We start from the raw sequence: 15438 nt of genomic DNA, 5'->3' as shown, positions 1-15438 counted from the left end.
GAAATCCTATATCATGGGGGAGGGGAATGAGCGTACCACTGACTGTACTCCTATATACTGTGCGGTATTAACTATATATACTCTGGAGGTAGTACTCCTATATACTGTGCAGTAATAATTATATATACTCTGGAGGTAGTACTCCTATATACTGTGCAGTAATAATTATATATACTCTGGAGGTAGTACTCCTATATACTGTGCAGTAATAATTCTATACTCTGGTGGTAGTACTCCTATATACTGTGCAGTAATAATTATATATACTCTGGAGGTAGTACTCCTATATACTGTGCAGTAATAATTCTATACTCTGGTGGTAGTACTCCTATATACTGTGCAGTAATAATTATATATACTCTGGAGGTAGTACTTGTATATACTGTGTGGTAATAATTCTATATACTCCGGAGGTAGTACTCCTATATACCGTGCAGTAATAACTATATACTCTGGTAGTACTTGTATATACTGTGTGGTAATAATTATATATACTCTGGAGGTAGTACTCCTATATACCGTGCGGTAATAATTATATATACTCTGGAGGTAGTACTCCTATATACCGTGCGGTAATAATTATATATACTCTGGAGGTAGTACTCCTATATACCGTGCGGTAATAATTATATATACTCTGGTAGTACTTCTATATACCGTGCGGTAATAACTCTATATACTCCTGAGGTAGTACTTCTATGGGGAAGCACAGTGGCTGAGTGGTCAGCACTTCCACCTGGCAGTATTCAGGTCGTTGTCTTGAATCCCAACCACGGCACCACCTGCCTGGAGTTTGCATGTTCTCCCTGTGTCTGTGTGGGTCTTGTCCAGGTACTCCAGCTTCCTCCCACACTACAAAGACATGGTTGGAGGTTAATTGGTTCCTATCTAAAATATATGAATATGAGGAAGGGACCTTAGACCGGACGTTCCTCGGGGGCGGGGACTGATGTGAATGTACAATATACATGTAAAGCGCTGTATACATTGATGGCCCCATAAGTACCTGAAATAAATAAATTATATACTGTGCTGTGATAATTCTATATACTCTGGAGGTAGTACTCCTGTATACTATGCGGTAATAATTTATATATTCTCCGGAGGTAGTACTCCTATATACTGTGGGGTATTATTTATATATATACTCTGGAGGTAGTACTCCTATATACTGTGGGGTATTAATTCTATATACTCTGGAGGTAGTACTCCTGTATACTGTGGGGTTATAATTTATATATACTCTGGAGGTAGTACTCCTGTATACTGTGGGGTTATAATTTATATATACTCTGGAGGTAGTACTCCTGTATTCGATGCGGTAATAATTCTATATACTCCGGAGGTAATACTCCTGTATACTGTGGGGTTATAATTTATATATGCTCCGGAGGTAGTACTCCTGTATACTGTGGGGTATTATTTATATATATACTCTGGAGGTAGTACTCCTGTATACTGTGGGGTATTATTTATATATATACTCTGGAGGTAGTACTCCTGTATACTGTGGGGTATTATTTATATATATACTCTGGAGGTAGTACTCCTGTATACTGTGGGGTATTATTTATATATATACTCTGGAGGTAGTACTCCTGTATACTGTGGGGTATTATTTATATATATACTCTGGAGGTAGTACTCCTGTATACTGTGGGGTATTAATTCTATATACTCTGGAGGTAGTACTCCTGTATACTGTGGGGTTATAATTTATATATACTCTGGAGGTAGTACTCCTGTATTCTATGCGGTAATAATTCTATATACTCCGGAGGTAATACTCCTGTATACTTACATAGTTCCATAGTTAGTCTGGCTGAAAAAAGACAAAAGTCCATCCAGTTCAACCATAAAAAAAAAAAATTATAGTCCTACACCCAGAGGTGATCCAGAGGAAGGCAAAAAAACCCAGCAAAGCACGATCCAATTTGCTCCTGCAGGGGAAAAAAATTCCTTCCTGATCCCCCGAGAGGCAATCGGATATTCCCGGGATCAATAATCGGATATTCCCTGGATCAACGTTCCCTATAAATGTTATATCCAGTTATATTCTGTGTATCCAAGAAAGGATCCAGGACTTTCCTACAGCAATCCACTGAGCTGGCCACACCCAACTCTGGAGGGAGTCTATTCCACATTCTCAGCTCTTACTGTGAAGAAACCTTTCCGTGTTTGGAGATGACATTTCTTCTCCTCCAGATGTAAAGAGCGCCCCCTTGTCCTCTGTGATGACCTCAGGGTGAATGACTACACCGAGTTCACTATATGGACCACTGAGTATTTCTACATAGAGATCGTATCCCCCCTTATGTATTATACATGGAGATCATATCCCCCCTTATGTATTATACATGGAGATCATATCCCCCCCTTATGTATTATACATGGAGGTCATATCCCCCCTTATGTATTATACATGGAGATCATATCCCCCTTATGTATTATACATGGAGATCATATCCCCCTTATGTATTATACACGGAGATCATATCCCCCCCTTATGTATTATACACGGAGATCATATCCCCCCCTTATGTATTATACACGGAGATCATACCCCCCCTTATGTATTATACACGGAGATCATACCCCCCCTTATGTATTATACATGGAGATCATATCCCCCCCCTTATGTATTATACATGGTGATCATATCCCCCTTATGTATTATACATGGAGATCATACCCCCCCTTATGTATTATACATGGAGATCATATCCCCCCTTATGTATTATACATGGAGATCATATCCCCCCTTATGTATTATACACGGAGATCATACCCCCCCCCTTATGTATTATACACGGAGATCATACCCCCCCCCCTTATGTATTATACACGGAGATCATATCCCCCCTTATGTATTATACACGGAGATCATATCCCCCTTTTGTATTTTACATGGAGATCATATCCCCCCCTTATGTATTATACATGGAGATCATATCCCCCCCTTATGTATTATACATGGAGATCATATCCCCCCTTATGTATTATACATGGAGATCATATCCCCCCTTATGTATTATACATGGTGACCTTCTAGCCGCCAGCGTCCTGACAACCAATGAGATCATCAGTTGATAAGGAGGATGTCAGCTGCCTGCACAGCATCCTAGTTTGACCCTCCCCCACCACTTTCTGTCAGTGCTGGGGTCACAATAGCTCAGTGATGGATAAAAACTGAGGGAGAAGAGGGGACTTCTTTAGGTTTCTAGCAGGAAGTGCTGACCTACCCACAAGGCGAGCATCCAATGCACATGTGCAGATCTGAACCTGTTCTCACATCCCTGTCCTTAATCCCCATCAATTTCCTCAATCCCCAACAGTGTCCTCAATCCCCAACAGTGTCCTCAATCCCCATCAGTGTCCTCAATCCCCAACAGTGTCCTCAATACCCATCAATTTCCTCAATCCCCATCAGTGTCCTCAATCCCCATCAGTGTCCTCAATCCCCAACAGTGTCCTCAATCCCCATCAATTTCCTCAATCCCCATCAATTTCCTCAATCCCCATCAGTGTCCTCAATCCCCAACAGTGTCCTCAATCCCCATCAATTTCCTCAATCCCCATCAGTGTCCTCAATCCCCAACAGTGTCCTCAATCCCCATCAGTGTCCTCAATCCCCAACAGTGTCCTCAATCCCCATCAATTTCCTCAATCCCCATCAGTGTCCTCAATCCCCATCAGTGTCCTCAATCCCCAACAGTGTCCTCAATCCCCATCAGTGTCCTCAATCTCCACTGCACATGACAGCAAGATCCCTCCTGATGGAGGGTCCTCAGCTCCCCCCTTTACATCACCCCCGCCACCTTTTTCACAGAAGTGTTCCCACACTTCCTTCACATCAAACCCCCCCAACAGTACTGTACTCTGCACCTTCACTGAAGTGTACTCTGCCCCTTTTTACATTATCCCCCCACGTTACTGTCCTCAGCCCTCCCCATATTACTGTCCTCAGCCCTCCCCATATTACTGTCCTCAGCCCTCCCCATATTACTGTCCTCAGCCCTCCCCATATTACTGTCCTCAGCCCCCACATTACTAACCCCAGAACCCCCCCATATTGCTGTCCTCAGCCCTCCCCATATTACTGTCCTCAGCCCTCCCCATATTACTGTCCTCAGCCCCCACATTACTAACCCCAGAACCCCCCCATATTGCTGTCCTCAGCCCTCCCCATATTACTGTCCTCAGCTCTCCCCATGTTACTGTCCTCAGCCCTCCCCATGTTACTGTCCTCAGCCCCCCTCCATATTACTGTCCTCAGCCCCCACATTACTAACTCCAGAACCCCCCCATATTGCTGTCCTCAGCCCCCACTTTACTGTTCTTAGCACCCACATTACTGTTCCCAGACCCCCCCCCCATATTACTGTCTTCAGCCCCCGCATTACAGCTCTCGGCCCCTCCCACTTCAAGATCCTCAGCCCCCATGAACCACAGTCCTTAGCCCCCCCACATTACTGTCCTCAGCCCCCCACATTCAGTCCTCTTCCCCCCCTTCACAACAATGTTCTTAGCCCCTTTAACTTCGCCCCCCCCCCCATCCTACCTTATACAGACAGTGATTGACAGACAGGAATTGATTACTAGGACTACCCTTCATCCTAGCGTCCAATCACCTGCCTGTTAACCTCGGACAGCTCCCACTCTCCATCCAGAACTGTGCTGCCTCCCGCTGTCAGCTCTGTGAGGATGAACGTGAGACGGCTGGGGGAAGAAAAGGCTCCTAAATGACAGGACTGCATGGGTCCAGATGGAAAAGTGACTGGGTCCGGATCAGGACCGCGGTCCGCCATTAGTGATACCTGCACTAAAGGAACCTGTTGCAGAATTGCCAAATTTCCCCATCCAGGAAAACAATATCCTTAGCATGTACAGAGAGGGCGTGCCGGAGCTGGAGGAACTGGAAGAACCTCTGGGGAGGAAGGCCCAGTTCCTGTTGTAGGTCTTGGAATGATTTGAGACGGTCTTTTTCATACAATTGATAAAGAAAATGAATGCCTCTAGAATACCAACCCTCAAAGCCTGCAGCCTCTGTAACTCATCACCCTTTCTCCCATAAGGGTAGGTACCGTGCTGTTCCCTCATATCTCATCATTTCCTCCATACGTAAAGGTCTAAGGTGGGAACTTGGGAGTCGTCCCAGTCTCTCCCATCACTTACAGTTCACTCCAAATTGATGACCTGTAGAGGGTTTCAAAGTGTCATCTATGGAGAATATTGTGTGCTGGAATTGTCGCTGTATCACAGGCGCATGCGATTTTAGGGCTTTAGGGTATCGATTTACTCATCTTTTATACTTTCACATTCAAATATTTTATTGAGCAACACAAAAGCCATCACACTCAACGTACCGTCTATTGCTAGTAAGGATTGGCTCTACGCAGGGAGAAATACAGGAAGAAACATTGTTACCAGGTAGGATCAAACAGTAACCCCATTCTAAAAATCTGACAGATGACGGCACGCAGCAACACACTGTACAATCTAAAGATAAAGGAAGCTGACAGTTGGATGGTCCTCCCCCACCATGGCCTGGGGAGTAGTGGAGACCAGGCAATGAAGGCAAAGTTCAAGTCAAAGGGGGAGGGGGATAGAAAGATGGTAAGAGTAGAAAAAAAAGGGGGGGGGGGTTAAGGTAAGAAATGGTTCCAGGGGTTGTAGAGCAAGGATGGCATTCCTCGTATATTATCTAAGGCTTGTCGCTGTGGAATGAAGCCCACTTAGTCCCTATGGATCAAGGAGCCTATAACCACGTTCACATAAGAGAAGGACTTTAACCAACAACTTGACATCGTGGTTGAGCGAGGAGATTGGGCGGCAATTAGACCAGAGTCGGGTTTCGGAACCCTAATTATCGATGCCATCAGGGTTTCAAGTCTGAAAGAATGTCCATCAAGGATCACTTCCTGGCCCGGATCACTTCCTGTCATGGATCAAACACAATGATCATCATCCTTCAATAAAAGACAATTCAATGCCAAAATGTCACCATTTCTGCCAGGAGATGCAAACTTTTGAGCAAACTAAATTATATATATACACTATATTGCCTGAAGTATTGGGCAGCCGGCCTTTCCACACACATGACCTTTAATGGCCTCCCAGTCTTAGTCCGTAGGGTTCAATATTGAGTTGGCCTCGTCCTTTCCACCCACATGACCTTTAATGGCCCCCCCAGTCTTAGTCCGTAGCGTTCAATATTGAGTTGGCCCCGCCCTTTCCACACACATGACCTTTAATGGCCTCCCAGTCTTAGTCCGTAGGGTCCAATATTGAGTTGGCCCCGCCCTTTCCACACACATGACCTTTAATGGCCCCCCAGTCTTAGTCCGTAGGGTTCAATATTGAGTTGGCCCCGCCCTTTGCAGCTATAACAGCTTCAACTCTTCTGGGAAGGCCGTCCGCAAGGTTTAGGAGGGTGTCTATGGGAAAGTTGGACCATTCTTCCAGAAGAACATTTGTCAGGTCAGGCACTGATGTCGGGGGAGGAGGCCTGGCTCACAGTCTCCGCTCTAATTCATCCCAAAGGTGTGCAGGCCAGTCAAGTTCCTCCACCCCAAACTGGCTCCTCCATGTCTTTATGGACCTTGCTTTGTGCACTGGTGGGCAGTCATGTTGCAACAGGAAGGGGCCATCCCCAAACTCTTCCCGCAAAGTTGGGAGCATGAAATTGTCCAAAATGTCGCCTTAAGAGTCCCCTGCACTGGAACTAGGGGGCCAAGCCCAACCCCTGAAAAACAACCCAACACCATAATCCCCCCTCCACCAAACCTTACACTCGGCACAATGCAGTCAGGGAAGTACCGTTCTCCTGGCCACCGCCAAAGCCAGACACGTCCATTGGATTGCCAGACAGAGAAGCGTGATTGGTCACCCCAGAGAACACGTCTCCACTGCTCTAGAGTCCAGTGGTGGCGTGCTTTACACCATGGCATCCGACGCTTTGCATTGCACTTGGTGATGGAAGGCTTGGATGCAGCTGCTCGGCCATGGATACCCATTCCATGAAGCTCTCTACGCACTGTTGTTGGGCTCATCTGAAGGCCACACCAAGTTTGGAGGTCTTTAGCTATTGACTCTGCAGACAGTTGGCGACTTCTGCGCACTGTGCGCTTCAGCATGCGCTGACCCCGCTCTGTCATGTGACGTGGCCTACCACTTGGTGGCTGAGGAGTGGCTGTTGTTCCCAGTTGCTTCCACTTTGTTATAATCCCACTAACAGTTGAGCGTGGAATATTTAGTAGCCAGGAAATGTCACGGATGGACTTATTGCCCAGGTGACCACCTATCACGGGACCACGCTTGGAGTCACTGAGCTCCTGAGAGCGACCCATTCTTTCACCAATGTTTGTAGAAGCCGTCTGCATGCCTAGGGGCTTGATTGCATACACCTGTGTCCATGGAGGGGATTGGAACACCTGAGTCACATGATATGGAGGGGATTGGAACACCTGAATCACATGATATGGAGGGGATTGGAACACCTGAATCACATGATTGGAAGGGTCGAGCCAATACTTTTGGCAATATAGTGTGTGTATATATATTCTACACACACACAAACACACACTGCGCAAAAAAATTAAAGGCAGACTTTGTAATCTGAGTCGCATGAAGTCAATGACACTCCTGGGATATTGATCTGGTCAGGTGAGTAGCAGAGGGGGTTGTTCGTCAGTTTCAGCTGCTTTGGTGTTAATGAAATGAACAACAGGTGCACTAGATGGGCAACAATGAGACAACCCCCAAAACAGGAATGGTTTTACATGTGAAGGCCACTGACATTTTTCCCCTACTCCTCTTTTCTGACTGTTTTTCACTCATTTTGCATTTGGCTAGGGTCAGTGTCACTACTGGTAGTATGAGGCCATACCTGGACCCTACAGAGGTAGCACAGGCAGTCCAACTCCTCCAGGATGGTACATCAATACTTGCCATTGCCAGAAGGTTTGCTGTGTCTTCTAGCACAGTCTCAAGAGCATGGAGGAGATTCCGGGAGACAGGCAGTTCCTCTAGGAGAGCTGGACAGGGCCGTAGAAGGTGCTTAACCCATCAGCAGGACCGGTATCTGCTCCTTTGTGAAGGAGGAACAGGATGAGCCCTGCCAGAGCCCTACGAAATGACCTCCAGCAGGCCACTGGTGGGAATGTCTCTGACCAATCAGAAACAGACTTCATGAGTGTGGCCTGAGGGCTCGATGTCCTTTAGTGGGCCCTGTGCTCACTGCCCGGCACCATAGAGCTGCATTGGCATTTGTCATTGAAAACCACAATTGGCAGGTCCACCACTGGCACCATGTGCTTTTCACAGATGAGAGCAGGTTCCCCCTGAGCACATGTGACAGATGTGAAAGGGTCTGGAGAAGCCGTGGAGAACGTTCTGCTGCCTCTAATATGGTTCAGCATGACCGTTTTGATGGTGGGTCAGTGATGGTCTGGGGAGGCATATTCATGGAGGGACGCACAGACATCTACAGGCTAGACAATGGCACCCTGACTGCCATGAGGTATCGGGATGAAATCCTTGGACCCATTGTCAGACCCTACGCTGGTGCAGTGGGTCCTGGGTTCCTCCTGGTGCAGTGGGTCCTGGGTTCCTCCTGGTGCAGTGGGTCCTGGGCTCCTCCTGGTGCAGCGGGTCCTGGGTTCCTCCTGGTGCAGAACAATGCCCGGCCTCATGTGGGGAGAGTATGCAGGCAGTTCCTGGAGGATGAAGGAATTGATACCATTGAATGGCCCCCCACGCTCGTCTAACCTAAATCCAATAGAACTCATCTGGGAAGTCATGTTTCGGTCCATCCGACGCCACCAGGTTGCACCTCAGATTGTCCAGGAGCTCAGTGATGCTCTGGTGCAGATCTGGGAGGAAATCCCCCAGGACACCATCCGTGGTCTCATTAGGAGCTTCTCCCAACATTGTCAGGCATGCATACAAGCACAGACAGACTACTGAGGACCATTCTGAGTTGCTGTAATGGCATTTCACCAACATGGACTCGCCTGCTGCATCATTTCTTCACTTTGATTTTTGGGGTGTCTTTGAATTCAGTCCTCTGTAGGTCGATCATTTTCATTTCCATCAAACAATGAGTATAGAGATCCAGCAGGAGATTCTTCCCCATGGGGATCTGATGGGTTTTCAGAGTCTTCCATGAATTTTTTTGAGCGGTGTGTGTGTATATATATATATATAGTATATACAGTATATTTACATAATTCTTTGCATTCCCTATTGTGACGCCAGTGGCCCAGAGGGAGCTGATGAGTCCACAAGCTTTTTCTTCCCCCTCCTGCATCCTACCATTTGTGACCGAATAATCTGTTAGCCGTTGCTATTTGATTATTTCCATTTCATCAGCATTTTGCTTTTATGTGTTAACTGGGGATGTACCTCCGAAACCTTCATTTTGTGGCCTACTCTTTTGAACGAGCCTAACGAAGTGTTACTAAATAATCGTATCTCTTGCATTATTCTTTCATACTGTTATAATATGTCTGAACCCCGAGTGTCGGAGGTGTCGGGAGGCTTGCCAGGTCAGGGCAACCACTGAGGACATGCATTATCAAGCGGCTCCTGTGGGGGTAGCTCTACAGACATAATCCATAAATAAGAATAAAATGAAGGAACGCTCCCTCACCCACATCTTCAATCTCTCCCTCTCTTCAGGCACTTTCCCCTCCCCTCTGAAACATGCACACATCACCCCCATACTTAAAAAGCCCTCCCTGGACCCCAATGACCCGAACAACCTCAGACCCAGCTCCCTGCTCCCATTTACATCTAAACTCCTCGAGCGCCTCGTCTACACCCGCCTATGCTCTCACCTCAACGACAACAACCTCCTCGATCCCCTACAGTCCGGCTTCCGTCCACTACACTCCACCGAAACCGCCTTACTCAAACTCTCCAACGACCTTCTAACCGCCAAAGCTAATGGCCACTATTCAGTGCTCCTACTCCTTGACCTCTCTGCAGCCTTCGACACAGTCCACCACCCCCTCCTCCTCAAAAAACTACACTCCCTCGGCCTCAGAGATTCTGCTCTCTCCTGGCTCTCATCCTACCTGTCACAACGCTCCTTCAGCGTTACCTATAATGCTACCACCTCCCCCTCACTCCCCCTCTCTGTTGGGGTCCCTCAAGGCTCTGTCCTTGGGCCCCTTCTGTTCTCCATCTACACCTCCTCCCTTGGCCAACTCCTACATTCTCACGGCTTCAACTACCACCTCTATGCCGATGACACACAAATCTATCTCTCAACCCCCCACCTCACCCCCTCGGTCTCCGCCTGAATCACACACCTACTGAGCGACATATCAGATTGGATGTCGCTCCACTTCCTTAAACTGAACCTCTCCAAAACCGAGTTTCTTGTCTTCCCCCCAGCCCGGACCCCACCCCCCATTGACTTCTCCATCACATCCAACAACGCCACCATCAAACCCGCCCCGAAGGCCAGAGTACTTGGTGTCATTCTGGACTCCAACCTATCCTTCCAGCCTTAAGTCCAATCATTAACTAACTCATGCAGACTCCGCCTCCGCAACATGCAGACTCCACCTCCGCAACATCGCCAAAATCCGCACGTTCCTAACCCCAGAAACCACTAAACAGCTCATCCACTCCCTCATCATATCACGTCTGGACTACTGCAACTCCCTCCTCACTGGCCTGCCTCGCCGCTGGCTATCCCCGCTTCAGTCGATCCTGAATACGGCTGCCAGACTCATTCACCTTTCCAACCGCTCCGTTTCCGGCCACCCCCCTCTGCCAATCCCTCCACTGACCTCCATTCAGTGTCCTCCACCCCCCTCTGCCAATCCCTCCACTGGCCTCCATTCAGTGTCCTCCACCCCCCTCTGCCAATCCCTCCACTGACCTCCATTCAGTGTCCTCCACCCCCCTCTGCCAATCCCTCCACTGGCCTCCATTCAGTGTCCTCCACCCCCCTCTGCCAATCCCTCCACTGACCTCCATTCAGTGTCCACCACCCCCCTCTGCCAATCCCTCCACTGGCCTCCAACTTTTATCAGCAATCAGAGAACACCGGTCCTCCACAGTCCCTTTCTATATTGATCTGTTCCATACTAGGAGGGAACACTGACACTGACTCCTCTCCCCCAATGCTTCCCTCTTACAGCCGCTGATTGTAACCTCCACAGTGCCGGAAGATCATCACTTTCACCCTTCTAAAGGAGAGGGTGGGATAACAGTGCCATTTATGTCTTTGCAAATGACAGAAACCTGTGTAAGGGTTAAACCCATCAAGTTTATGTTGGCACCTGTGCCCTATTGAGTTTTCTCGTCACTTTCCCAGAGACTCAACAGAGAAGATATCTCCTCAAAGAGAAGGGTCCCCTCACCAAGGCTGGGTTCCATTTTCCTCTGCAGGTAGTGTCTGTCCTGGGTAGGATTTGGGGGATGGTGTCCTAGGTTTTTACAATGCACTGTTTTCCCTTCTTTAACTTTATAAATGCCAAAAATGACAGTTCATTCATTTCTATGCACCGCAGGGTGTACCAGAGAGTTGTGGCGTGAAGGAATGCAGATGTGTTGCTGCCAGCTGAGCACACAGAAAACAATTGCAATTTCTGGATAAAATTGCAGCTCTCCACACCAGTGTCAACCGGCCCTCAGAGAGTTGTCATGGCAACAAGTGTCCCCATTGGAACATGTTCCCTCTATTCCTGTTCTGGTGACAACTTATAGTTTTAGATTTTCCTTCAAATCTACAAACATGCATCACCCAACCTCAAAGGTAAGGTGAATCCATAATGATCATACATATAATGGTGGCCCTAGAGCCATCATAGACTCCATACAGACATACTTAATACTCCCCATATACAAAGTACTAGAAATTCTCCTCAGGCATATGTAGTTCAGTCCAGTTCATGTACAATATCATGTAGAACTGGAGAGAGTGCCGAGAGAGATGACTAAATGAAGAGCGGCATGGAGAAGCTCATCTACAGTAACACGGACTGAAGAGAACCCATGGCTGGACCTGGACATTTCTGTTAGGTAGGTGTAGCACTACCCCCTGTAGGAGTTGCTGAGTTTTGGGTCCCCTTATAGTCTTGCACAGACAAGCAACCATTCAGATTTGCATCCAGGAGGCAGTAACCAGTCCCTGAGCTTTTTTTTGGGAGGGGGGGGAATTTAGACGTGGATGGGGTAAGGGTGTATGGGATGCCCAAGGGTATGGCAACAGAGGACAAACTTTCCTGGAACTATATAAAAGTCTTTACAGCAAAATGACTTCTGGAGAGCTAGCCAGCATCACCCCAGATACCAGCTACTCCTTAGGCTGTATGACGGAATCCCTGGACAGGGGATCAGGTATCTGCCACTTTAAATGCAAGACAGTCCTGGTTAAAAAAGCGAATCCAGTTTCCCACTGAAGAGTTCCTTCCCCTTACTATCCCAGGGGGTGCAGATCTACTCACTCAGTCCTTCTCCTGTGTTGCTGATGGGTCAGTGGCTGATCTCCGGCCTTCTAGCTGTGCATGTCCTTCCCAGCTGTTTAGGTGGTCCTCAATTTGAGGGCTGGTGAAGTCCTGAGCTGTCCTCCTTCCAAGATCCTCTGCTTGTAGGTGAGCCCCTCTCCATCTGGACCCGCTCCCCGGCTCCTGCTCTCCAGTCTCACTTCTCCATCTTCCACCTGAACTCTCCCTCTGCCACTCAGCAGGCTCGGTCACTCTTAAGGGCTGTCCTGGCCCCAAGCAAAGACTTCTGTTGGGGATTGGCCAGGATCCCTTGAGAGTGCAGACTAGCCACTCCTCATTCTCCAAAATTCTAGAACAGGGGGAAGTCCCAGAGAGTTGTTCTGCAGAGCCTCTCAGCCCCTGACTGAAATTTGACCCCGACTCTCTAACCTCCCAACTGTCCCTGATTGGGAACAATGTCCCTCTGTCCCTCATTTCTCCTCATTTGCCCCTCATTTTGGTCTGATCTATATATTTGTATATAATATATACTATTTATCTTTCAAAAAGTGTTTCACAGTGCTAAACCTTTCATTCAATTTCTAAATTGTTGCATTTGAAAACATTATAAGCCAGTATGAAGGAATAGTAATGGTAAAAAATTAAGCTTGAAGGTTAAACTAAGCTTTCTTTGTCTAATTGTCCTTTAAGGGGGAGTGGCAGGGGGTGTGTCTTATGTCTAAATACATTTGTTAATAGGTGTCCCCCGTTCCCATCTCAAAAAAATTGGGAGGTGTGCCATTACACCTAGGCTGCTACTCAGTCCTTCTAACTGAGAATTAGAACTCTAGCTCCCCCTAGCTACCTAAGAGAGTGCTACATAAGCCTTCACTGACTTCGGTAGCTGCAGATACTGTAGAGCAATTCATTCTGAAATTCCTATCTCTATGACTAAGCCTATGAGGGTGAAACATGTCAGAGAGGGGAGGTCTCATGGCGGTGATGAGCTGTGTTGCTTCCATGGCTGAATACTTTATTAATCCCAAAGAGAAATGACAGTTACATTCAACGAGGACAGCACAAGATCACCATAACTAACGGAAACAAGATACAAAGACACCAATAACAACAATTTGTACCAAATAAAACAAAATTATACCTCTAATAAAACAATCCATCCTAATATAATCCTACATAGAATAAATGACACAGACCGAACAATATCACAAAATCAAACTACCAAAAATGCAAATATTCCACCACTTTCTCCAGCTTTACCCAAAATCATAACTAACCTAAAACCAAAATATTATAAAAACGACATAAAATCCGAATGATAAACCAGATAAATCCTCACATCCAGCACTCAGAGAAGAATTCTATCATATGATGGCCGGCAGACAGGATTTCCTGTGTGGCTCTGTGATCCATGGTGGTTGTCACAATCTGTCACCGCAGACTGACCACGAATGGTGGAGTGGGTGGGAGGAGTTGTCCAAAATTGAACATACCTTGAACAACATTCTCCTCTCCAATGAAAAGGGACAGAGCCATGTGATGTCACCAGAATGCGGCTTCTCCTTTTAGTGTAAATTCATTCCCAGTTTATAGTTCACATTTAAAGTGATTTTCTCACCAGCTCAGCTGCCCCCGCTCCCCTCTCAGAGCCTCTACCCTGTGTTCTCAGAAGGCTGAAATGTCGATGTGTCAATTCTGAGAGTGGGAGCAGGGGGAGCTGAGCTGCTAAGTCACTGCTGAGAGGGGGAGCAGGGTGAGCCGAGCTGCTGAGATGGGGAGCGGGGTGAGCTGAGCTGCTAAGTCACTGCTGAGGGGGAGCAGGGGGAGCCGAGCTGCTAAGTCACTGCTGAGAGGGGGAGCTGAGCTGCTAAGTCACTGCTGAGAGGGGGAGCAGGGGGAGCTGAGCTGCTAAGTCACTGCTGAGAGGGGGAGCGGGGTGAGCCGAGCTGCTAAGTCACTGCTGAGGGGGAGCCGAGCTGCTGAGAGGGGGAGCGGGGTGAGCCGAGCTGCTAAGTCACTGCTGAGGGGGAGCCGAGCTGCTGAGAGGGGGAGCGGGGTGAGCCGAGCTGCTAAGTCACTGCTGAGAGGGGAAGAAATAAAAAGAAATAAGTCAAATAACAGATTTTCCTTCGGGTCTTAGAAGATTTGACCCCAGATAGAGCTCATACATTTCTAGTCTTCCTCTGGATAATTTGTTGTTTTTTGTTGAGCTCGATGGACTTGTATATGTAATATATTCAATATAACTAAGAAAAACGTAAACCGAGAAATCTCTGTAAATAGAGTGTAGAGAGGTCACTGAGAGTCAGAATTGTCCCATTCAGTTGTTTTTTAGCAGATTGCTTTTTATATAGTTTGTGTCTCATTCTGGGTTGTCGCTCGCTCGGAAATTCGATTTCAGAGTCATGCTGCCGTCACACGCTATTTCTATTGGTTTTTCTGCCTACTCATCTGCAGTAGAGGACCCAATCAGAAGTAGAAAGGGACTGGTAGAGGGAGGTTGCACCTGAAATTATATGGAGTGTGCCAAGTTAATCCAAGATGTTATGTTAGGACTGAGTAGGTTAAAGTCCAACTCCAGCCAAAATGTGTTCTGATTGGATGGGGCGAGGGTCGGGGTTGGGGTCAGAGTCTTTTTCACATTTTATTTTCCCTCTAATTCTTGTCTGGAATCTAAACAAACAGAGCCATAGACAAAACCTCAGTTTTTGGAGCGTGGAAGGAGAAGGTTAGAACTGACCTTATGTCCTGACAATGGGAGCCAAACATACCCTCCAGTTTTGGGTTACCGTAAAAAGAAATCCAATTTTGGCCGGAGTTATTCTTTTTCATGAAGTTTTGTCATGTGGATTGAGAATCAGTGGTTTAATGGCAAAGAAAATGGGGGGCCCCTGTGAGCACCTGGAGTTCCCTCAGAAAGATGGGGAAGAATGTGAAGAGCCTCTTTAGTATCATAAGGAATGGACTCAGGGGTGAG

At 47.2% G+C, this 15438-nt stretch overlaps 1 protein-coding gene across 3 annotated transcripts in view; it reads left to right on the top strand.

Moving 5' to 3' along the window:
• The window catches only part of GNMT (glycine N-methyltransferase), a 122785-nt gene that overhangs the window by 96235 nt on the left and 11112 nt on the right, over nucleotides 1-15438 (top strand). The gene's annotated exons all lie outside the window — the stretch shown is intronic.

The sequence above is a fragment of the Staurois parvus genome, unplaced genomic scaffold (genome assembly GCF_062004578.1).
Source record: "Staurois parvus isolate SC_StPar_1 unplaced genomic scaffold, SC_StPar_1.0 ptg000848l, whole genome shotgun sequence".
Taxonomy (NCBI): domain Eukaryota; kingdom Metazoa; phylum Chordata; class Amphibia; order Anura; family Ranidae; genus Staurois; species Staurois parvus.
The sequence above is the reverse complement of the archived record's forward strand: the minus strand, read 5'-3'. Positions and strand labels throughout refer to the sequence as shown.